Raw genomic sequence first — 22,513 nt, 5'->3', positions numbered from 1 at the left:
AAAACACTGTACACCTGTGTAGACTGTTTCATGTTTTGGAAGCACAGGCTATATAATCTGTGCTGGTCATTTCATTTTAGCTTAAGTATTCTGTTAGAATTGTTTTGAAAAAAAAACAAAAAATTTACAATATTACTACATTCAATGTTACCATGCATTCTTGTGGTTTTACTGACAGATATTTGAATCCCTGACCTGCTAACATTCCACAGTTTGGCAAAGCAAGATCACAGTTTGTTCATGTCTGGCCAAATAGCCAGATACTTTGTTTAAACTATTGATAAAAATCAAGCTCAAATTCTCCTGTTGAAGGTCTCAAGGGAAGCATATAGGACCTCTCATTATTTTGAGTATACATTGACAATATCTGATGTGACATTTTATAATCATTACAAGTCACTTTATGAAATGAACCCCTCATAGTTGATGCTTTGATCTTACTAATTTCATTAAATCTTTGCTAAATTTAGAACTTCTGAGAAGTCTTGAATAGCTATCTCCAAAGCCTGCTTTTATGTTGTGATTGAGAATAACCTTTTAAGCCCATATGTCTAAAATATAATTTATACATATGGCTTAAAATTTGATTTGAATAAACATATATAGATTTATTTCAATGCATCTATTTCATTCTATACTAACCAACTTGTGATTTAATGATCTATGCCAGCTATCTGTTAATACATAGCATAACAATATTATAGGACTTAATGGCTTAAATGAATAGATACTGATTTTACAATTTATATGTCCTAGAAATTTGGATATTTTGTTTCTGGGTTCTCAGTAAGATTGCAGTCAAGGTCAACTGAATGCAGGCTGGGGAAGGATCTGCTTGAAGGTTTACCTGTGCTATTGATAGAATTCAGTATTAGCTGTGTTTGTAAGACTAAGGGCCTAGAAGCTGCCTATAGATCCTTGTCCTTTGAGTTTGTCTAACATGGATATTTCCAGAAGCCATCCATGTGGAAGATGGGCTAGGCAAGGGGCTTGCTGCAGTCTTCTTAAATGTAACAGTGTAACTCATTGTGTCAACTTCTCAGTGTCTTCTTGTGTAATCAAGTCTTTGATACTGTCTGCTCTCAGAGAGAAGAGGTTTGTAAGGGCCTTTTATCATGCAGTCTGTCTGAAACATGACCTTTCAAAAGCTTTCCAGGAGACATTTCTCATTCTTAATTCAAACAATGTAATTATAGCAAGATTGAGATTAAATGTAACTGAATATCAGCTAGTATGTACTATGTATGTTATATAATCGATTGCCACTGGCATTGATAAAACTCTTTCTGGTCCATATGGTCTTTATGACAATGGATCAGATCAATAGATGGGCCTTGTAAGACTACTTGAATCAGTTTCGTCCCACCTTCTCTCATAGAAGCTGAAATTGTCTGTGGAGGCTTTAATGGATGTTACTCTTGATGCAAATCTGATGGTCAAATGTGTACATCTTTGAGACTTCCTGCCCAGGAGCCTCTCAGCTTTGGACATCTACCTGTTAATTGTCAACGTGTCTCTCAAGTGTTGGCACTTACATCTGCTTTGGAGTGGGCACTGCCATCAGGCCTTTGTGATACGTTTCACAGAAAACTAGTTCGAATAGTGGAGATCCAGCTCCTGTGGAGTCTTTTCTTGTTTTTTCCTGGTTGATGAGAGGTGTTTTCCTGAAAACTCTGGAGCTGTTGGTGATGCCTTCTGTGGTTTGATTGGCCATCCTCCCATAAGCTACTTGCACATGCATGTTAGACTGCATGTGGTTGAGTGTTTCTGTGTATATCTCCTGAACAAATGCGTTACTGGTGTGCTTTCCTCATAGAGCAACTAAAATTTCAGGTATGTCAGTAGTGAATATTTGATTAGTTTCAGGTTTATTCTCTCTGAATTATTCTGAAAATCAGAGAAGTTCTCAAGGCTGGTTAGAGTTTTAGAAGGTCACAGACTAAAAGATTTAGAACAAATCTGCTATCACTGGGAAAAAAATGGGTCCTTCTGTCATCAGTTTCTTTGTGCTTTTACAGTCTGTGACATGTAACTGCTTTGTCCTAGTCTCAAATAAAAGAAGTGCTGATTTTTAAAGAATGATTTTCCTTCCTTTTGTGTGTTAGCTCAAAGTCTTATCCTATGACCCTTTTAAACCCCGTGACTCAAAAAGCTACCAAATGGATGTTTTTAAATTTTTCTAGAAAAGTTGCTAGGAGAAAAACATGATGCTGACAGGAAAAAGATGAATCTTTGCAGATGCAAGATACATGAAAGAAATTAATCTAATTTAGATCTTGACTGTACCCCAAATGCCTCCATATAATGAAGCTTGTTTGCCAGCTTGTGGTGTTATTTGGTGGTGGTTGAACTTTGAGGAGGTGGGATCTAGTGGGAGGAAATTATATGGTTAGAGGCGTGACCCGAAAATGACCCTGGCCCCTTTCTGTTTCTCTCTCTTTGCTTCTCAGCTGTCATGAGCCGGGGCCATAATGTATGTATTGTGCCTATCACCATGAAACTGAGTCAAACAAACCTTTCCTCCTTGTTTATTTCTAGTATGTGTCACTGTAACAAAAAGCTGGATGAGACACATTTCTGTCTCACTTTCTCTCCTTCATTCTCTCTCTTATATTAAACTATGAGGCTGGAGACATAGACATTGATACAGGCTCTTAGGTTAGTTTCTGCCAGAACTCTTGGCCTTCATTTCTCTGTTTCTGAAACAATTCTGTTAGGATAGTGATATTGGAGGCTTTTTGAACACCAGCTTTGAGCCAGGAATTTTGCATGTATATTTTTGGAACCTCAACAGTTGATAGCAACTTGATTGCTGTTATTCCTTTTCTGCAAAGAAATTAGTAAAACAAAGCAAAACATGCCTCTACCACATAAGAAGAACTGGTGGCAGCCTTTAAACTCAAGCCATGGTGCCATTTTGACTTTTATGTACTGCTTTTCGGAAGTACTCTTGAATATAAGAGGAAGGGCATTGAACTTCAACTCCCTGGAGCAGTTATGGATGAATGGTCTATGTCCTCCTATTTAGTACCTTAGAAATTTTTGGTCCATAGTATGTACATTTAACAATTGATTTAGCAGCAGTAGATTTTTTAGGACAAACGGGGAGATCAGTTATTTCTCCAAACTCTGAAACAGGTACATATTTTGGATAACTTACGAGGATGGATTTGTAACATTTGGGGTTATTAAAAGAATCAAGAAGCAAGAAGCTTGCAGTGTCCTGGGGGCTTTGTGGGAGGAAGTATTCAGGGAGATGAAAGGGAGTTTTGTTCTTTTGTAGAATTGTTGGAGTAGGGCAGGGTCCCTCTGAAGATCTCTGTTTGATGCTATTCTCTTTAGGTAAAGGAGGCTCCTCTGTTGTCATTTAAACACTTCTTTGAATGGCAATTGCCAGTGGTTTTTAAAAATGATGTTTGAGGAGATGCAGTGCTTGAAGTTTCCCCAGAGCCTGGTGCCTCGCCCCTGGCCTTGGGTTGCAGTGTTTATTTTTAAAAGCTTTGTGGTTTGAGCCTTCTGCCTTTGTTATTGCAGCTGACTGACTCAGAGCTCCCTTGTCTCCTCCAATCCCTGTGGTGGTTTGGAGTCCAGTGTGGCTGTGTGAGGACTGGGCTGGGGAGCAGCAGTCCAGGACCCCAGGCACATCCGCTCTTTGTTAGTTGCAAAGTCCAGGTGTCCTTCCCTGTGCTGGCAAGAAATGTCCATTCCACTTTCCTCTGTGTCTACCTGATTCTCGGCTCTCATTGAACTTTACTGGAAGATAAGGATTTTAGTTTTCTTCTGTTGTTATTTGCTATTCTTTTCTCTCCCTTCCTTCCTTCCTTCCTTCCTTCCTTCCTTCCTTCCTTCCTTCCTTCCTTCCTTCCTTCCTTCCTTCCTTCCTGTCTCTCTCCTTCTTTCCCTCCCTTCCTCTCTCTCTCTCCCTCCCTCCCTCCTTCCCTCCTCCTCTTTTTCTTCTTCTTCCTCCTCTTCTTCCTCCTTCTTCTTCCTCTTCCTTCTTCTTCCTCTTCCTCTTCCCTGGCCTAATCCTGATTCTCACCTGGAATCAAAGCCTGATGCTCATCTCTTCAGAGCAATTATTAGCTGCCAATTTTAGAGCTGAGATTAAAGTTACCCAAAAGGCAGGATATGACCACAACACTTAATTACTTCCTTTGCTGTACTGGGGACAGAACAGCCCATTGTCCAGCTGCATAGGGAGGAGCTCCAGTCTATTGGAAGATGAGGCCGGTGAGTGGAAATTCTGAATGGAACACAGAAAGATTTGCTTTAGTTAAGATTATGCTTCTTTCTGTGTCCTGACATCACAATCCTCTGAAACGAAGAGCTACTCCTGCTGTAGCCAGCACAGAGTCCATTTTGTGTGCCGTCTCTACATTGTCCCCATACTCTTGTGCCTTGTGTATTGAGCCTCTCAGTTAACCTGGCTCCTGCTGATCCACTTGTGCTTCCTGGAAGGAAGGGTCACCTACAAGTTTTTGTCAAAAGCATCAACTAATTTCTGTGCTTTTCAGTGCAAACTTTTAATGGGGCTTAAGCAGTCCTTTCCTCCTGCCACTGGGTCTGTTTAAAGTTTCATTAAGTTGCGTACACAAACATCTGGTATTAGTTGAGATCAAGGAAATTTTAGAGCCAGGTTTGATTGTAAAGCCAAATGGAATATGCATGTTAAGAATCTTGATTTGTTCTTGCAGGATTGCTTGATCCTACTTTGAAACTACTTTCCTGTCCTGTGCATCATTGTACATCAAGACCTCGGTCTTTATGCTTTCTTTAGAAAAGAGTAGCATTATGAAAACTATCTGGAAAACTCCCTGAAAACTGAGTTTGCAGTAATCTTAGCTAGTGCCTGATTCCTATCTGTAACATTTGAATTTTATGCTACAAACTTGATAGATTCTGATGTTTTTGGTGGATGCATTAATGTCTACTTAGTTTTGTTAATCACATTAGAAACCACTCATCATAGATATACATGGTCAATAGTACATACATTACTTTGATAGCATCTTTTTCCTTTCCTGAAGATCACATAAATTCTTTCTCTTACTTTGGCTCTCTTCCTTTTGAGAATTGGTAATGTAGAAGATAGAGCTGGGTGTCAGTGGCTTACCAACTCAGGATGCTGAGATCTGTGGATCATGATTCAAAACCAGCCCTATCTGAAAATTAGGTGAGACCTTTGTCTCCAATTAAGCCACAAGTGGAAATGTGGTTCAAGTGGTAGAACTCCAACCTTGAGTAAAACCTAAGGGATAGCTCCCAGATCCTGAGCGTGTGGGCGGATGCACGCATGTGTGTGAGCCCACGCGCGCGCACACACACACACACACACACACACACGGAGATAGCGAAAGATGCTCAAGTTTGTTGTCATTATAAAGGGAGCACAGTATTTAAAAGGAAGGCAGTTATGTCTCAGGAGGGCATGGTTGTAGCTCCTGTAATACAGGGGAGATGTGGCTGGAAAAGAGCTTCGGATGTCCAGGAAGCAATAGAACAAAGCTTTGGAAAATTTTTGCTTTCTGTGACTTTTATGAATCACTTTGGTGTTTGTTTTGTTTTATGTTTAATGTTAAAGATCTTAATGTACTAAAGTGATTCGATTAGATTAAGATATGACAATCCTGGACCTGAAGAAAATGGTACTCAGTGTTCTGTGTGTCTAGAATACCTTTTGCTATTCAGTGCAAAACAGATGGTACGTTATTAAAGAGGCCTCATACAACCTGTGTTGGCATTTAGAGGTCTGAGTTAATAGCCTCGGTCATCAGGAATATATTATCACCAGCCTAATGAGACACAATCAGTGGTGATTGTAATCATCTCTTAAACCTGGGGACATAGGTCATTATCTGATGAGAGTGTGAGGATGTGGACCACATAATGTACTGAGCAGGAAGAAGCCCCTGGGGTCCTTGATACCTGTTGATCATCCAGAATTTGGTTTCTGAGGCATCTAATCGCCACTCCAGGATGATTTTATAAAGGTTTCTGCCCACGGTTGTTTATGTCAGGCTGTCAGGAACCTGGTGGCTTGACAAAGCAAGATGGATTATGGGATGCTCTGAAGTAGGGGGATTGCATTCTGCTTTCAGGAATGAGGCGGGAGCTGTGTCTCGAGTTCATGTTGCTTGACCTGTGATCTCTGTGTCCTGGAGCTGGCCACCCTCCTGGCATAGTCATCAATTCCTCTTTTGTCAGCTTCTGATACTCTACGCAGAGATGGGGATGGGTGATCGGCCTCCATTTCAGCACATTCTCTTTATTTCTGGTATTTGCTTTATAAAAGTCACTGCAAATACTAAGTGAGCAAAATTCTGAGCTATTGCTTCCAGGAGAATTACAGGTTATTGGCCAATTGGTTGACTCTCGGTTGATCAATACATAACTTTGTTTTAACAGGTGTTTTTGGTTCAGATGCCTTACTTAATATTTACTGTTGATTCATTAACATTGCACTGGAGACTGATAGCATTGCTATAGATATCTAATGGGTGATTTTTCTCAATAAGGTAAACTACAACCTTCTTGTTAGGTGTACAAGACAGCCTGTTACCTCTATGTATGTAGCCCCCTTTAAACAGAAAAGTCACCATCATAAAGCACAAAAATACAATAGATGTGGTTTTAAATAGATTATATGACACTGATCTCATGTATGAGAGCTGAGACAAAGAGAAAATGTTGCTGTTTGACACAGCTGGGAATACAGGCAGCCCGCCATATTCCTGGATGTATTACACATGGCTTTGATCAAAGGTGGTCACAAAATAAATACAGAATCAAAGGAAATTTCAAACCCCCTCCAATTTTAAATTCCCATCACTCAGCTTACTTGATGTGGAAAAGCTCTCAGTCAATTCACATTCACCCAGGTTGTGTTTAAATGGTTATATTATCTACTGAACATTTCAGTGTCAGAAAGCAGATGTTGCCTATGAAGGAATGTAAAAGTTTTGGTAATCCTCTCAAGTCCAAAAGGGCCTGTAACGGGCTTCATTTAAGTGACATAGGGTCAATACCTGGTTTGTTGAAGGGTAGCATGTCCTTAGTGACAGTTGGTGGTGTTAGGGAAAATGAATCAAGGGACAGCACTAGCTTGGTCTTGCCCTCAGCGCTGCGCATCCCTGGGAACCGAGGGTTTCCTGTGTGTGCATTGTGATATTCAAGGCTTTGCTGCTTTGTACTTGTCCACAAATGCCTGGGAAGTGCCTTGAGAAGTGCTGACTTTCAAGATTAAGTCATAGGTGAATTAAAAACACAGAGCCTTAGGTTAAGGAGGAACAACTGTATTTTCCTTTCCTTTCACGAAGCTCCATTGCCATGTGACAGAAAGGTGTTGTGGGATCCTTCGCTGCCCTGAGTTGTCAGGTCGGTGTTTACACTGAAGCCCACACAGTAAGTTTGTGTCTGTTATAGGATGCTCACGTGTGATTTGAGTCACTGGACAGATGTTGCCCTCTTCTCAGGACATTCCTTTTCCATGCTTGATGAGTCAGTCTCTTTTGGAGCTTTAGGATGAGCTTTCCTGCCCGATCTGTGGGACGTTTGTGCCTGAGCTTTCATGCTTTTCCACTAACTTGGAGCTTAGCTGCGATCTCTGTAGCTTCTGTAATGAACAGCAGCTTCAGTGGCAGTTTAACAGGACACCTCCCAGCTTCTCCTTTAAAATGTTTGATTAGAGTAAGTGCAGCTGAAAGCTGAAAGAAGTTTTCTTTGGTCTAGGTTAGAGAACACAGCCTAATTTGGAGCAGCCCAGCATGACTTTTATTTTAACACGGGCTTGAAACTTCGTTCAGAAGTGCAATATGGGCTTGTCTGCCCTGGTGGGAGCGAGGAGGGCCAGGGTGAGGGATCTGAGGTGTGTCTGCGTGGAGAGTGTGTGTCATCCAGTGTCGTGAGAGGTTGCTAGAGACCTGACAGCAGAGTCCCCACGCCGCTGACTTCTGTTAGTGAGCAAAGGCAGTGCTGGAATTCCAGATCTGAGAAGCAAGGCTCCTGGACAGCTGTGGGCCTGTCAAAGCAGATTCAAACTGAGGAGAAGGGGGCTCCTGCTGGTGACTTCAGTCAGAATGAAGGTGTCTTCTGAGTAGTGACAGTTTCTGGAGTCATTGTCCTTAGGGGAGCAAAGCTTGTGTTGCCGCTGTGACTTCTCTGTCCTTGCTTGCTTGGAAGGTCTGTCGTAGCTGGAGGAGACATGCAGGTCAGTCTTGATCTGTAAGGGTGACAAGTGGCAAAGCTCTGATGGCAAAAGCAAAAGAAGGTGGGGGAGAAACTCCCTTTCTATTCACAGAATTTATTTCGCGGTGGATTAGAAGAGGGGTACATCTATGCAGATACTCAGATTTCTGCAAGATTATTTTTTCCTCTTTTTTTCTGGACCGTTCAGAGTCACCTCCCTTCCTTACTGTTTTCTTCTACCTATGTAGTTGTTTCATCTGCTCAGAGGAGTAATCCTTTGCCACCCCTGGCCAAGCAGGAAAGACTGTAAGAAGGCTGACATTTCCCAAGGTTCCCAGCACCGGGAATGTGGGAAACTTGAGCTATGTTGGGCCCTCCTTGCCTAGTTTATGGTGGTTATGTCCAGTCGGCTGGTGGAGGTCCTTTGTGTGGTCCAGAATATAGAAATAGGAGAGGCCGCATTTAAAGGAGTAATGACAGAACATAGTGCTTCTGCCTCACTTTATGGATGGATGGTTTATCGCAGGAATCTTTGAAGGAAGCAGCTGATGCTCAAATTTCATGCCTCCTTTCTAACATCTCTTTTTACAGTATTTACATGGGGCATGACTTAGGTCAGTAATGAGCAACCGTGTGTGTTCTTCACTGAGCCACCTGAAGCTCACAAAGAAATAACCCACAGAGTGAGACATTTAGTTCCAAGTGGAAAGATAGGTCTTCTCACTTTCTCCAACATTGCTCTCGGCTTTCCATTTCAGTGAAGAGTTTTGTGTATTGTGTAATTTCCCCAGTGTTGCAGCCAGAACGGTCCATGATTGGACAGTTTTTCTCGTGGGATAGGCACAGAGCGCTAGATAGATTTTTGTCTTAGTCCTCTGCTCAGTGGCTGGTTGTCTGCTGGTCAGAGAGAGATGGATGAGAGGCATAGTATGTCAAGGACCTCATAGTTTAACACTCCAGTTTATGTGGCTTGAAGAAAAATAAAACAATCTCAAAGCAAGGACTGATCTTTGAAGTGCAGAAGCTTAGCTTGATTTCTTCATGATAGTTCATCCTCTTCAGCAGAGCAATACAAGTCTTTCTCTAAAGCCTAGATTATTATGTTTATTACTCATGTTGAGTACTGAGGCCTCTGCAGACTTAAAAAAAGTGATTGATGAGAATTTGGAGCACAAAATGTGACCAAGAAAAAATATAGTTAGGTCAACACGCGAACTCACACTGAAGTCAGGCACAGAGGGTACCAAGAATGTGGCCACGTCCTGGGGCTAAAAAATGTGTGTAGGGATTAAATTTTTTTTATTAATCACATCATGGTTTTATTTTCCTTTTAGCAAGAACATGAATGACTTTTCTAAAGCCATGTGCAAAGTTGAAATCAGCGCTGAGAAGGGCGCTCCTCTGGTGTGGCTAACGGGGAAGAAGGAAAGAGTGTGGGGGAGATTGGGACCCAAGGCCTGTGGCATCTGGTGCGCTTCTGACATTGGGTGATGGTGTCTGGAGCTCATGGTTGCAGAGAACATAACTCTGGAAGCAGCGCTGGAAATGTTGTCTTTATTAATGGCCACCATGGGAACACTGGTGAACTGGGAAAATGGAGTCACTTGCAATTGGCCCCTGGCCTGATATCTATGACATTTGGATGATGGAGGCAACTATCAGCATAGACAAGAGGCCCTTCAAAGATGATGCTTCATTAGAGAATGAATTTTTCTGAGGGTAAACTATTGGCTATACGCTGGTTTTTTGTGGCCCCTGTGAACATCATTCATGCAAAAATTCTCTTGTCCTTGGGGATGCTGCTGGCAGAGTAGTTCTCAAGAGCTATGTATGAAGCTTCCCAAAGGGAAATAGGAGACAGATCCATGGACCTAGGTCACATGGTGGACAAGAAGAGAGGAGAACACTAGGCACTGTGTGGGGAGCTAGGACTTCTATCCTGGATGAGCAGGAAGAAGGGTCCAGCAAGTAGAGAAAAGAAAGCATCTTTGTGACCCATCAGGACAGGTGATGTGAGATTTTCCTTTTGAGCAAAGTTGGGAACAAGGCATGCCCGGTGCCGCTGGGTCAGTAGCTCGATTTTTCTCTCCTCACCTGTAAGGAAGTAGATGGAGCAGAATTAATGTCCACCCACTCTTTATGTGGGTGCCTAACAGTATGATCTCCATCTAGGGTAAGCGGGGAGCTGGCTCTGGTCACCTCAGGTTAACACTGTCTGTATTTCTGGGTGATTCTGACTGATGACAGAAAGTCAGAGTTAGGATAGCATTATATGATGCCAAATTGGAAAATTCCTCTCTAGGCACAGTTTAGAGGGGCTCTGGCTTATTAACACATGTTCTGAGATGAAAGAAAACTCATTTACTTAGGCCTGGCCTCAAGGATTCAAAGATGACTAAGACAAGGTGCTTGCCCCTCAAAGGGGGTCTCTGTGGGAGGGGGATGAGCTAACAGACGGTGGAGCTGTAGTCACCAGCCACAGAGAAATGACTGCCTGCCACTGAGATGATGGTGAAGTCAAGCCAATAAGATCTAACCTAAAGGACAAGAAAGAATTGTGCTGTGAGATTCATTAATCCACTTAATAAGTTACACACAGCAGGGAGTTTGCCTCAGTGGGCTGTCAAATATAAAAAGAAAAAGAAGTCATCTGTGTGGTCAGGCGATGCCATCCACCCATAGGGGAAAGGGGGGATGTTTCTTCTGGAAACCTTGGAATCAGGCAGCACGCCTCACCTCGTTGCTGGGTAGGCAGGAGGGAGGGTGGGTTCCATGCTCAGGAGAGGTCTAGCACAGGTGAGGATTCCCCTTAACACTTGCAGGGGGAAATCCTCAAACTCTGGTCTGTTTCCAGCTGGCCTTGTTTCCTCGTAGCTCACTAGGCTGGCTGTCCCCTCCAGGTGGCTATTGGGGTTGATTCCTTCTCCCCTGATCATTGGTAGACACAGCAACTTCCTGAGATTATTCATGGTTTCTCTTCTACGTTTTATTTTTTTGGTCCTAAGTAGCTTAGTTGGAGGAAGTAAATGGCTTGTCATTAAATCAGGCTCCTAGGACTAGTTTCTAATTGACTCAAGTTTATGAGATATAGTGTAATATTTCCATTATACATATACACAGTTTGTAATGATCAAAAAAGGTAATTAGCCCAGGTTTGTACCTTATTTCTTTGCAGTGGGATCATTTTCCATCCTCTCTTCTGGTTGTTAGGAAATACATAATAAATGGAAATACCTAACAAATGAATGCTAGGACTTATTTTTCTTCTCCAAGTACACTTTGTATCTGTTAACCAGTCCCTCTCTACCCTGCATTCCTTCCCATTTTATGATCTATTTCTTTGAGATAATGTTTATAGCTTCCATGAGATCATATAGTATTTCTTTTTGGGTGCCTGGCTTATTTCACTTAACATAATGTTTGCTAGTTCCATCCATGTTGTCTTTAATGACAGATCTTGATTCATTTTTTATTGCTTAATAGTATTCCCAGGCCAACACACCACAGCTTTTTTTTAAATTCATGTATCAGTTGATAAACACTTAGGTTGTTTCTATTTCTCAGTTATTGTCAACAGAGCTGCATTGAATGTGGTAGTACAGATGTCTCTTTGATATATCAATTGTCTTTCCTTCAGGGATGAACACACATACATGTGCTGGACTGCTGTATGGTAATTGTTTTTTTAATTTTTTGAGAACCCTCTATACTGTGTTTCATAATGACTGTGCCATGATTTTTAAAGGATGTATATTGCAATATATACATACACACACACACACACACATATATATATATATATATATATATATATATATATATATATATATATATATGTACACATAAGAAGTGTCTCAACTTTTATAAAGAAGCATGCAGAGGCCAGGCTATACTAGCCTTTTTGCTCCATTTAGTTTGCCTGCTCCGTCAGACAGCTTCCATGATAGAGGCTGCAGACCAGGCAGGATGGCATCGTGACTAACGCGAGGCGGCTGACACGGTTGCTTTGGAACATCAGTGAAACTGTGCTGGTTCTTCATTTGGGAGAAAATTTCAGTACAATTTATGCAGACATAGATGACATGACTCATGGCTCAACGCTAAAAAAAAAAAAGAGGTACCTCATCTTTTTATTCCCCATGTTTTCAGGAAGATGAGACACCATCTTGTCCATTCTGTAGTAGCCTATTTCTTATTTTTGTCACTAAGTTATGTAAAGAGATGACAAATAGAACAGAATTAGATTTTTTTCTGGTTGTGGGACTTGAACTCAGGGCCTGGGCACTGTCCCTGAGCTTTTTCATGCAAAGCTAGTGCTCTACTATTTTCAGCCACAACATCACTTCTGGTTAACTAGAGATAAGAGTCTCTTGGATTTTCCAGGTTGGCTTCAAACCATGATTTTCAGATCTCAGCCTCCTGAGTAGGTAGGGTTACATGAGTGAGCTACCTGCACCTGGCAGGACTGGATTTGTTGTTGTTGTTGTGGGAGATACCAAGGGATTCATGGAATTGGATGGAATCACTGATCTCCTAGAGGACTTACCTTCATGCTCTAAGGCAAAAATGAGGTGTGATTTCCTTCTTCAAATCTTCATGTCCACCTGTGGTGAGAGAAGACGCAGCAGATCATTGGGCTGCTTTCAGGAGGATCTTATAACTCTTGTTTGTCACATGTTTGGAGAGACGAATATTGTCAAGCAATTTCAGTGTGTGAACTTGATTGAAGCCAGACAACTATATCACAATTGTCTCCTTAGGCAAAGCACAATTTCCTTGGCTCAGCTGATCTTATTTGATGTAAAATGGTAGCATCTATGTTTCTGTGTATGAAATAAATATAGTCACAGCTAACTCGGAATGGGTACAAACCAGTACACCTCCTGAAGTGACTTAGGTACGTTTACTTACTGAGTTGAAGGAAAACATCTTCTCCTTTTCCTTTACTAAGTTTAAACAATAAACTTCTAATTAAAAAAAAATCCTGCTGCTTAGTTTTGTTGTTTCTTTTTGAAGGGGGATTTCTTTTTTCTAAATGATTTAACCAATTCCCATTTACTCATAGTTCATGTACCTAGCTAACTTTCTAAGGATCAAGTTTACTTCCATTTTATACTCCAGCTGTAAATTCCTGTCTCCTTCAGCGCAGCTTTGTTCAAAGGCACTAAACTTAGTGCTGTTTGTGGGTCTGATCTGTGGCAGATATCTCTCTCTTACTGTTTATTTATGAGAACCAACTTAGCTCATCCCTTTCTCCTAATCACAGGTAGTCAAGTATTAATAGTAGCTTAATAGTCTTCTAGAGTTAAGCCCTGGTGTTAGACTTTCACTGTGAGTTTGGATCTAGAGTTGAATGTCTTATCTCCTGTGCTGAGACCAGCCATAGCCCACAGAGTGAGTCTTGTTTGCTGTTATTCTGAATCCCTAGAAATGGAGAGACCGAAGTTTCAAGGGCTTCGGGCACCCTTCTTTTTCTGTGTACACAGAATGGATCAAATTAGCTGTCAGAGTGAATTCTGAGGGGCCAGTGGCTCATGCAAATTAGCCACCTGTGCCTTGCATGGAAGTTACCTACATGAAAAGCCAGCTTGCCCTTTGAAAACATGGGGCATAGTTTTCGAGGCGAGAAAGTATTCACTATTCGAAAACTGTGTTGTCCTCAGGGAAAGAACAAAGCAGGTTGTGGTTTTGAACAGTTGCTTTGTGTTTGGTAACCGTTAGCTTTAATAAAGAAGTCGTTTTGACCCACTGAGCTCCTTTCCTCACTGTTCCCAGACCTCTTTCCAGCTCAGAACACGCTCATTGTTCCACTGGGGGTCATGCAATAGAAAGTGGTTTTCTCCAGCTTTAGTCCACTTATTGAGGTAATGTATCGATTCCAGGGTCAGCATTTACTACGGGGTGTAAGTACTCACCAAAGGATAATCTGCACAAAGACTAAATGGAGAACAATTGGATTTCTTTCTTCCCAAATGTTGTTAGGATCAGTCATTGCTCTGAGAAATGAAGTCCCCAGTTTCTGTCTTTCTTTTCCTCTGGATTCTCGGTGATGCATAATGTTTCGAAATGTATTTCACAGTGAGAGAGTCCTGCCTGGTGGTTGCTTCCTGCTGCATCCCTCCCTTTCTTTCTTTTCTGCCCTCCCCAGGCCGCCATATTGATTTCTTGAAACCCCACCGTCATCTCGATGTTTCATTGGACACAGTCATCCTGCTTTCCTTCATCCCTCTTCCATGAAGACATTCCTTACAGTCCTGTCCTCACTTTGCCCATACATCAGCTATCTCCGTGGGCTCCTGGGAGACTCCTGCCAGGTAGCCAGATTTGGCCTTGCAAGGATGCTGGAACCCATGTTCCTGCTCAGAGTTGCTCTCCTGGGCTTCCTCTTCCTGAGCCTCTCACTGAAGAAACAGTTTACCTCCTTGCATTCCTCTGCAGGTGTGAGCAGGAGGCCAGCTTTCTGACTGTGACTCTCACTTCTTTGTAGTTCTGATCTCTCCACCCAACTGCATTGGCTTTGTTTCACATATCCGCATTCATTCTTCATTCCTGCAAACTCTTGTCTCAAGTGTCCTCATGGATGAGTTTCCATCTCTTTACCCAAGCCAGTGTCAGTACCAGACATGGGTGCTCCAAACTCAGCGTGTTCTGACCAGATTAGCTCTTGACTACAATTGGATGGTTCTCAGGGGTTCCTGGCCAATCTTGCATTAGTTTCAAATATAATGCACCCCCACTGAGACAAACTTCATTATCTCTTCTAATGCATTACCCATCTTCTTTTCACCCATCAAGACCCAGTGACACATAGCTTTTGTCAGGAAGTTTTTATCAGTTCTTCCACTTGGAAGTAACTTCTCTTGCAGCAGTATCACGTAGGGTCTTGTGTGACTGCCTCTCCCACTGGTTCTTGCTTTGTCTTTTAGCAACCTAAAATGCATGCATGCATGCATGACCATATGGTATTCTATGGTTAACAGATTGGCTAATGACAAGTAGCCTGTCAATTAGGCTTCATGGCCACTGGTAAAATTCTTGAATAGGAAATCTTGGTCTAGTAGTTGGCTGGGTCCTTGAGTCCGTATCTAATTGGGTTTTCTGTCTACTACTCTACTAGACTTTATGATGCCAGGTAGTCTGTCCATTTTCATTTTATATCCAGGGTAGTTTTATTGTTGTACAATTGGCAACTTAAGCTTTTGGCCTGAAATGCGAATTTGTTTCATGAATCTGTGGAATTAAGGCTGTTACTTATCTGACCTTTGATTTCTACAAGGTGTTTAAACCCATGTCTTACCTCCTTCTGAGGAGAGTGGAGAGAAAAAAATCGCATATTTTAGCAGAACGCCATGTGCTGATGGGTGTTTAGTAAGTTATAATTGGTGTTTAAATTTTATTTAGACATTTTTATTTGCAGATATTTTCAAAGCCTGTAAAGGTAAAACTTCTGGGAAATATTTGCTTGTTTGCAAACCAAGCATTCCAGTAATGTTTCTGCACATATGCTTATAGTGACAGGTGTTTCCCCCCAAAGAAGGACTCTAATTGAGACTTACGACAGTGAGGGCTGTGAGGTTAATACTAAGCAAAAAGAGAAAAGAGGGTGATATGGAACTGAGCCAAACAGGGAAAGCGAAGTTCATAAAGTGTGTGGGTGAGTGTCTGGGGCTTTGTAACTTCTTTCCCTTTGACTTTCTTCCTAGTTTTCTAGAAGAGCGTGTTGTGAGTTATGCATCTGTGTGTTGATGGCACCACTGGAAGCCGCATGGCACAGGCTGCTGAGCTTCTGGATCAGAAGAATCCTCTGTTCCTTTCGCTGGACTCTTGCCCAAGGGCTTCACCTTTTTTGTTGTGCTGTCGGCCTGAGGCCACCTTCCCATCAGGATGTTCTTGGTGTGTCCTTGAATGGGGGTGTCCTTCTGGGTGCACAAAGTCCCATAGCGTCATGCGTGGTGCCAGGAACTGGGCTGCTAAACATTCTTTTCACTGTTGGTTTAAACACAGGCAAGGTTCGAACACTGCAGGGCTGTGCTCCTAAATCCCGAGGCCGGGATCGACTTTCCATTGCATTTTCCTCCAGTCAGGGGAGCTCTGTTCCTTGAATGTTGGCTTTGCTAAGGGCTGGGCTGGTTTTTTAACATCTGTTAAAATGGGGGTCGGTAGGGGAAAGGGAAAGGGGGTGGTGTGTGTGGGGGGGCGGTAACCAGGGCTATCTGGTTCTCCAGGATGTGATTGCTCAGGCCTGGAGCCAGCCAGAGTCATCAGGAATAATCTCCCTGAGTATTCACTTCCTCTTTGTGTTACTGGGCCTGAACTCATGTTTTGTTTTTTTTTTTTCTTTTTTCTTTTGGGCACTTTGGAGGATAGGGAGCATCAGCCCTGTTTTTAATTTAATGCTGACATGTAGGGGCTAATAAACACTGCTCTGTATCCACGCCCAGGACCAGCAAATCTGTCCAACGTCAATACCTAAATTTCAGTTGAGACCTAGACCAACCTATAAGGCAATTTTAGTTATAATTGTTGTAAAACAGATTTTAGTGCTCAAGGGAGACAACTCAAACATGCTGTTTTTTATGTTGCCAATGGTCTTTATTTTTTTTAAATTATTAAGTAGTTGTATGAAGAAGTTATAATTCTATGTCAGGTTATGAGTATAGTGCATCTTGATCAGTATCACCCCATCCTTCATCGCCCGCCCCCGTCCTCGCCCTCAAGATGTGTAGTCCAGGTTTACATATGTGTGTAGGATAAAATGACTGCATGTGCTCACCCTGCCCCCTCCTTTCACGTGTCATCCCGTGGTCCCCACTGCCCCAAAGATGTTTTAGCTTCCCTGCTATTTTGTTAAATAGTTGTTCAGAGGAGTTACATCATTGTTTCTATTTAACATGCTGTTATAGGAAACACTCTAAACTGACTATGGCTCTTTACTGTGGGAATTGCTCCTTGACCCTTCTTTGGCCTCAAAGATTCTCACATCTGCACCTTGTCATTTCCAGAAGATTATGTCACTGGCTTTTGAAGGCTCAATTGAGCCCTTGGAATTGGCGGTGCTGTGAAGTCTGAGTGCACCTGGGCTCTTGGGCATCTTGCACTGATGGTGGGCACTTCTAAATGTGTGTCACACTCTTGTTACCCATGACGTTGATGGTCAACAAAGGCAGTTTCTGGACACTAGAATCCTCATGCAGATCCCCAAGCCACTTAATCACAATTCTCTAGCCTCTGGACCCCAGGCCTTCCACAATGGCAGTTCAGCAGATCCAACATTTTATAAATTTCCAGCTGCTATAATTCAGGTTATTTTCTGGAGGCTGAGGGCCTTTCAGTTATTATTGAAGTGGACCACATGGGACTCATTGCCTGCAGGAATAGCCAGAATGTTCTGGGAGAGCTTTCTCTCTGTTTCATCTTCATAGTTTTCAGCTGCTCCCAGTGTGTGTGTGTGTGTGTGTGTGTGTGTGTGTGTGTGTGTGTGTGTGTGTGTGTGTGTGTGTGTGTGTGTGTGTGTGTGTGTGTGTGTGTGTGTGTGTGTGTGTATGTGTGTGTGTGTGTGTGTGTGTGTGTGTGTGAGAGAGAGAGAGAGAGAGAGAGAGAGAGAGAGAAAGAGAGAGAGAATATGAAAGAGAGAAAGAAGATGGATGAATGACATTGGTATGTTTTTACATGTCCATCTGTCCAATGTGGGGAGTAGAACAAAAGAAACAAGATGAGTGACAAAGGAAGAGAAAAAGCCAAAGTCTGGATGTGTGTTGTCACTGCAGGCATCCTTCATAAATAGCTGAAACATTTCCTACAACAGGATTACTTGGGAAGTCATCCATCTCTTCAAGGTCTGCCTTTGCGTTCCTAATGGACCATTCCATTGTGAAGTCAAGTTTTTCTAATTTTCTATGTTGCATCAGGAGATCCAACCAGTTTTCTAGGCTTCCATAAAATCAGTTGTTTCTGTGATTTGTATTTCTTTTTAATCAAGCCTTAGTTGTGCACAAGCAAATTGTAAATAAAAGGGTAAACTCCAATTCTGGTATTATTCTATACCTATTGTCTTTATCTCTTTTTTGAAATACATCTTCTTATGTACTTTATGTTTCAAAAAATGGAGTAAGTTATTATAAAATTGCTACAATTTTATTTTCTAACTGCTTAAAGTAATTACAATTAGTTTGAGACAACGATTCTTTTGGATGTTTTGTGAGAGTTCTTTTATCTTTTTTATAGCTTTTTTTTATTGTGAAAATACTGTAGAGAGGGGTTACAATTACATGGGCAAGATAATGAGTACATTTCTTATCAAGCATTGTAGCCTCCTCCTTTGTTTCTCCTTCCCATCCCTTCCCCATCCTTCCCCCCCACCCAATCTTCCTCCTCCCCTACCCCCCACCAAAGTTTCATATGTTGAACAGCATCAAGTTTTTTATTTCCCTGGTTTTAGAAGAAATCCATTGGTGTGCGTGTTACTGACTCAGATTCTCCTGTTGGTGATCACCAGCCTGAACTGTGTTTCTCTTCTGTAGACTAGGGATGCTAAAGCTGTTTGGACATTAATGGAACTCTGTAGAATTGATGACCAATGACTACAGCTTCTTTTAAAATAAACTAATAGGCTCAATCTCTTCCTCTCTCTTTTTTCTTTTGAAGGGTTGGTGTCAGAAAAGAGTTTGAGTGCCCATGTGGCTGAAGAACTCGGGTAATTCATGACTGAGGGCACGTGGCCTCCACCCCATCCCATCTCTTTTTGGTAAGTAAAACATCTCAATGGGAAGTGAGGGACTGAATGTACTCTCTGCTGACATGCCTCTGCTTGAAAATTGTCAGCAAGGGAACAAGCTTTCAGGAGGAGGATTCTTCTTTAAAGCGGTGCTATCTCGGGCTGATCTTGCTCCTGTGAAGTCTCAGAGCAAACAAAGTGTGGGAAGGGCTTCTGTGACTCATGAGGCTTTAGTTTTATCTATCTGTTGCTTCCTTTTGTGTTCTGTCCTGGTTTATTTTAATTTTTCTGGTTTTTATCTTTAAATGGTTATTCAACTCGGCATGTCAGTTTATCAGTAAAATACATCTTCATCAGTGTCACCTCTTCCATCAATCTCCCCCAACTCCCCTAACCCCAGTCCTCTCAATGTACCTTGTTTCATGTTAACCTATGTACTTTGGGGATTCTGATTGTATTTTCCCACTATTGCTTTCTTTGCCCAACATTTCTTTCTCCATTCCTCTGCCCCACTCTCTGGAAGCTCCATCCCCTCACATACAGCATATTTCAGCTTCCTTGTATTCATTTTGTTAAACTGTCAGCTAATTGTTCAAAGGAGTTATGCCACCGATGTCCATCCTGCATTTATCAGGCTTTAGTTTGATAAGGCTCTATGTGAAGTCATGCTTAATAAATAATAGCAATTATTATCATAAAGCTTTCTTTTAATTAAGTGGTAATCAATTAAGGCAGACTAACTGTAGTTGATTTACTGTTTCAAAACCAAGAGTTTTAATAGACTTTGTAGAGATGTTTTGTATATACATACATACATACATACATACATACATATACAACACATGTTTTATATATAATAGTATGTTGTGATACACCTTACTTTAACATAAAAATGTTTTTGTCAATGTGCAGTGAAATTCACTTCTTTAAGTACATTTCATTGTTTGTTCATTAATTAATTGTTAATTTTAAGTGATAACTAGGCATTATACCAGGAAGGAATTGGAGAACAAACAAGTGTTTTGTCCCTGTTTAGTTATTGAGAATCATCATTTTTTAACACCTATTAGGACTTGGGTTTTAATGATGTGAATGCTTTTATTATTTGATTGATTTGGTTTTGTTGTCTAATTTATTAGCTTATCTAAAAGTTTTGCTTGTTTCTTGTGCTTATTAATTTTATCATCTTAAAGAAGTCCATGTTAACAATGTCATTTTTTCTTATTTCAGTGCATAGAAATTTATGTAACTTTCTTTTTATTTTCTTCTGATTTCATTAAACTTTCCAACTTTTAAATGTACAGAGTAGTTATGTAAAACTAGATATTCATTTTTAAATTGCTATCAGTTTCATTCTGACTCTCTTCTTTCTCATTAACAAAAACCAATCAACCAATTCAAATGCTTTTTCTGCCAGTATCCAGGTTCTCAGTAAGGCTTTTTTTTTTTGGCTGATGCTTTGCTACTTAAGCCATGTCACCTGCTTATCTGTTTTCATGGTTAATTGGAGATAGATTGTGAAGGACTGACTTTGAACCATGATTCTCAGGTCTCAGTGGCTGGGATTAAAGATGTGAGCTACCAGCTCTCAGCCCCATTTTAGATTAATTAGGATGTTTAGACAAAGAACCTACTTGTACATAGGGGGGAGGTCCCAGATGCTCATTCTTTTATCCTACAGTGGCGACCTCGTCTACTACCAGACAACAGAGATTCTTTCATGTTTTTTCAGTTCCTCATGGTTAAGGAAAGTGTGATGAATGCTGTGCTTTTCACATATCCTTAGGTTTAACTTTTGGTGGGGGGCTCCTTTTCCTTTCCCGTTCCCTTTCCCTCTCCCTTTATCGCGGGCCAGTGACCGTGCGTGCGTGCGTGCGTGCGTGCGTGCGTGTATGTATGTATGTACTGGGACTCAGGGCCTATGAACTCTTAGGTTTTTTTGCCCAAGGTTGTAATTCTACCACTCGAACCAGTGCACCACTTCCAGCTTTTGGTTGGCAACAAATTTGAGTCTCATGAACTTTCCTACCTGGGTTGGCTTCTAACTGATCTTCAGATCTCAGCTCCTCAGTCGCTAGGATTGGTCCCTGGCACAGTGGGTTTTTTCCTTCTTGTTTATGTGATGAGTATGAAGATGGGTGATGTTCATCAGATCTCAGAGGTATAGGTCTTTGACCTCACGTGCAGATGTCCAGGCACTCATCTACAATATCTATTTGCAATGAGCTTGCAACAATTGTTTCATGTTTATTTTTTCCTGAAAGTGTGTATCTAGATTTGTCCTTTTTGACATGTGCATGAACCCGGGCATGGACCACAGCTCTCAGTCTTTATTTTTCTTGCCATTTATATTTCTTGCCTACAACATAAAGAAAGTGAATGGATGTAGGTTTGGAGGGAGGGAGGTCATAAAATAGATAATGATGTGTTTAAACCACACTGTCTGTTTGGACAAAGAGATTAAGTATACTTAAGAAAATGCTGATAACAATTTTCTTGTGTGTCATTTTTCTACTAAGAATGTTGTCATAGTTTAAATATGTTTCTGTATGTGTTGTTGGTATAAGTTCCAGCTCTTGCTTGTACATGCAGAACGGTTGTATTTTGGGGACAAAGATTTAGCTTGTCACTCTTAATAATGTCACTCATTATTGTTGTCCTGTTTTTGAGTCAGCCTGTAGAAAAACTTTGTGAGGTGGTCTGGAAAGGCCTCTGCAGACCTGATCTGTTGTGTCACATGCATTTCACTCTGTGCTACCAAAGTTTAACTGGCAGCTCCCTGGTCCTCTTGCATTGTCCACCTTACAATGCTTTGGAACTCCCGTTGTGGAGCCTGGGGGCCTGCATCACCCTCTGTCCTCTTCTGTTGGGATTTGGCCCCTTTTCCCTTTTGTTTAGATGAGTGTCTGCCAAGTGTGCTATCGTCTGAGAGGTCACCAGCTTTATGAGCACTATAAATATTTGTGAAACACAGATGCATAGTGAGGTACAGAATCTTTTTTTTCCTTTCTCAGTTTCCTGCTCAAGTCAGACTAGAAACAGGGTGCATGTTTATTCTCAAATGTCCATTAAAGGGGCAGATGCATGTGGGATTAACTGCTAGGATTTGAAGATTTATGTTTGCATAAGGATGCTGCCTCTTCTATCAACTCCATGTAAGATCCTGTGGCAGGACTTTCCCAATGGCATAAGATTGACTCAATGTTTGTTTGTTTGGATTTCATGGGCTTTTCGGGTTTTCCTGATTGTCTCCACATGGAATATTGGAGAGGCTTCTCAGCTTCAGGGCTGCAGACCTCCAGAGTCCATGCATATCTGCTGCTTCCATGTGAGCATTTCGTGTGGCTTTCATATGTGTGTGTGTGTGTGTGTGTGTGTGTGTGTGTGTGTGTGTGTGTGTGTGTGTGTCTATTTTAGTCTCACAGGACACAAAAGGATCAAAGTCATCATCACTTACTTCTGCTTAAAACCTCAGCATTGACCACTATTGGTTAAACCGAAGCAGAAAAAAAAGTTGGGAAAATAAATGGCTGGCAGATTCTGGGAAGTAAATACCACTGTCTTTTCATATACTAGTTTTCAGGAATAGTGAACAGTTCTCACATTCCACTGATG

At 41.5% G+C, this 22,513-nt stretch overlaps 1 protein-coding gene across 2 annotated transcripts in view; it reads left to right on the top strand.

Annotated features, from left to right (window-relative positions):
* Sema5a (semaphorin 5A) overlaps positions 1–22,513 on the top strand; it is a 417,057-nt gene that overhangs the window by 86,598 nt on the left and 307,946 nt on the right. For both annotated transcript variants that reach the window (XM_070042173.1, XM_070042172.1), the window contains exon 2: positions 18,829–18,928. The gene's annotated coding sequence lies outside the window, so the exon portion shown is untranslated. The remainder of the gene's footprint in view (positions 1–18,828; positions 18,929–22,513) is intronic.

This window comes from Dipodomys merriami, unplaced genomic scaffold (assembly GCF_024711535.1).
Source record: "Dipodomys merriami isolate MVZ:Mamm:240054 unplaced genomic scaffold, mDipMer1.0.p SCAF_32, whole genome shotgun sequence".
NCBI lineage: Eukaryota > Metazoa > Chordata > Mammalia > Rodentia > Heteromyidae > Dipodomys > Dipodomys merriami.
The sequence above is the reverse complement of the archived record's forward strand: the minus strand, read 5'-3'. Positions and strand labels throughout refer to the sequence as shown.